Raw genomic sequence first — 3,244 nt, 5'->3', positions numbered from 1 at the left:
ACACACACACACACATACACATACCCTGAGCCATCGGCCACCCTCCGGCCTCCGGCCCGTGTGCCTTCGCCCTGTGCACTCTACCCCAAAAGACTGCCCAGGCGGTAACACCCCTTCCCCCCTTATCCCCAATTGCGGGTGTTGGTGGCTGTCTCTACAGCCGGGACACCACCTCGTGGTCTCCGTCCCCCCTCATGACACCAGAACTGGGGCCGTGCAGCATCCGACAGGGGACTTCGCAGACTCCGCCGTGTCCGAAGCCACCGAGTTCCAACCACCCGTCCCGGACGGACTTTCGTCCGTCCGACTCACAGCAGTGTCGTAGGCTCGGCTGGGCAAGGCCGAGGTCACCCATATGGGAGACCCCAGCACGCCCTACTTCATTGCCCCGACCCACCGCCGCGAGGCGCCGTAGGCTTAGCTGGGCAAGACCGAGGTCGCTCGTAGCGGAGCCTTTAGCAAGCCCTACCTCATTGCCCCGACGTGGCTCCCCCAGGGGGGACGCCTTGGACAGGCAGCCAGTTCTTATGCAGCTCCCCGGGTGTACAGGCCACACGCAGCCTCCCTGCTCCCACCCCAGCGCCAAGCAGGGAGCGGAGGCATGGGGTAGCCTCCGGCCCTCACAAACGCCAGGTGTTTTACAGGAGCAGGACTACTGCGTCACGCCGCTCACGACGTGGCACGGTTTCACCCCGGACACAGTCAAACTCCACCCGCACGTGCGAGAGGAGGCGGGGCTCTAGAACAGGGTGCCCCGCGTTTGAGGAGGGCACCTGCTGGCCCATTCGGTCGTCCGGCGGTGAACTCTCCTTCCCACCCCTGCGACTCTAGGCGACAAACCTTCCCAACGCGAGTACCCCTCCATTTTTCCCCCGGACCGACCCGCATCCGCTCCCCGCCCAAGGTTCCGAACACCGGCACCCAACGCCCCCGGCGGTACGCCCATCGGCCGCTCCGGCCACACCCCTCGGTGCGCCTTCATCGCACACGGGGTCTAGGCGCACAGGGACCTTAGCCTAACGGATCAAGGGGCGTGGACCCCCGGCGTTGCAATAACGGATCACCGGCGCGCCCCTCGTTGCCGACTATCACCAGTCCCCATGCGCCTGTGTTGCCCGTCCTCCGGACAGGATCACCAGGAAGCGCCAGACCAATGCCCTTTCCCCCAGGCCGTTCCGTCCTACATAGCGACTCTACCAGCGAATACCTTCTACTTTTCCCTGGGCCGCCCGGTATGACACACATGGCCTACCGGTATAAGCCTCAGGGTTTCCCCTCGTCCCTACGCTACCCTGTCCACTCTTAGCCAGCGGTCCTCAGATAGGGGCCTCCCCTCCGGCCGAAGCCGAAAGATACTGCCGCCGAGCCTTCATCGGATCGCCGGAGCCCCCCCACTACGGCAACGTGGTGGACACGGGGGGAATGCATTTCCCCTGCCTTACAAAAAAAAAAAAAAAAAAAATAGTGATCCCTTCGATGGTCACATTCATGGAGTTCAATAACACCAAACCCTCTCTCATCGCCATTTAATGGAGCAGATGCTCAAACTGTCCTCCTTGTTGTTCTAAGCAGTACCCCATACGGAAGTAAATCGAATCGATAACATTTTGTAATATTTCTGGAGTAATCAATTTGGATACATCGATAATACGTTGCCGCAGATCATCTAAGTTAGCTAGTTTTGTTTTGTAAACTCTATTTTTCAAATAACCCCAATAGAACTAATCTAATGGCAAATGATCAGGAGACCTTGCTGGCCATTCGATAAAACCTCGCCTTCCAATCCATTGATTGACAAATGTTTCGTTTAGGAAATTACGGACGTTGATACCATAATGAGCTGAAGCTCCATCTTGTTGAAACCAAAGTCTGTGAAAATCATTGCCAACTAAATTTCGAATGGCGGGAAGGATTTGATTTTATAGTAAATTCAAATAAACCTCAGCGTTTAAATTTTCTTCTATGAAAAATGGTCCAATTATTTGGTTGCATAATATTCCTGCCCAGACATTCAATTTTTGGGGATTCTGCGTGTGGCAGTCTCTCGCCCAATGAGGATAGTAATTCTCTCAGTTTCATTTAACTCCATTTTCGAGAACTGATGCAATCAAGAAAAACCAGAGAGGACGTAGAAATAGAGGACGTAGAATATTTACTGAGGAGAAGGACAATTGCTATTCAGAACTGATGCACGATATCTGCAATACGTGAGATATCGCATAGGGAAACGTCCACCACAGTGGAGGCTTCGAAGTAATCCAGAAAGGTCGCGCGAATCTTCTCGTAAACGCCGATCGAATAGAGAAGGCGGAGATCCGTGGAGTTACCTAATTATGTCGAAGTTATAATGCCAACTAAGATACTCTCAAGGCAATAGCCCAACGTGCAAGCGCACTCTAAAAGAGAAAACTCTCCACTCTGTGGAGAATTTTACAAAATAGTACCTCGATGGGGCAGTGACCGTGATGTGTACCGCAATCAAAAGGCTAGGAGCCATCGCCCGCGGTGCTTAGTATAGGCGCCGCATCGAAATTTAACCGCGAGTGACGGCCCCGGCTTGGCTCGCCGCCGCGTAGCGGCGACGGCGCGAAACAGCGGCGAGCGGCATTCGTCCGCGAACAGAATTACTTCAAAAACAACTTTAAACTCAGTGAAAATTGTCTTACCTAAAAAAATATTCAACGTATCCAGACCTTGTTCGAGTTTAAATGACCTTGGAGTGACCCTCAAGATCAAACACAACCTATGACTTGAGCACATATTTGAACGTAAAATGTTCCGCTCTTTCGATTGCCAGTATTAAAAAAGGGGGTTTTCATTTAAAAAAACAAAGTTGACCTTGAAATAACCTTGAAGGTCAAGTTCAAGGTCAAATTAAAGGTCACCTTTAAATTCTTCGTTGAAAGTTACTTCAGATATGACCTTGACCTTTTACAGAAATACCTTATCTCAGAAAATATTCAGCCGTTCCGGTACTTTTTGGACACTCTGTATATACAGGGTGAGTCATTTTAGTCTATGGATCCGAATATCTTCCAAATTACGGTATCTACAAAAAAATGGTTTAGATAAAAGTTGACCAGGACAGAGGGGGTCATTCAATTGTACCATTGGTTTTGACCTTGAGGTCAATTTTGAAGGTTATTTCAAGGTCACGATGGTTTTTTCTAATGGGACACCCTATTTTTGACTGCGGATTTCGAAAGAGCGGAAAATTTTACATCAAACTTGTCTTATGAAAAAA

The sequence above is a fragment of the Odontomachus brunneus genome, unplaced genomic scaffold (assembly GCF_010583005.1).
Source record: "Odontomachus brunneus isolate Ranch 3 - 2012 unplaced genomic scaffold, Obru_v1 Obru_scaffold_318, whole genome shotgun sequence".
NCBI classification, from domain to species: Eukaryota; Metazoa; Arthropoda; class Insecta; order Hymenoptera; family Formicidae; genus Odontomachus; species Odontomachus brunneus.
Note: the sequence above shows the minus strand (reverse complement) of the source record.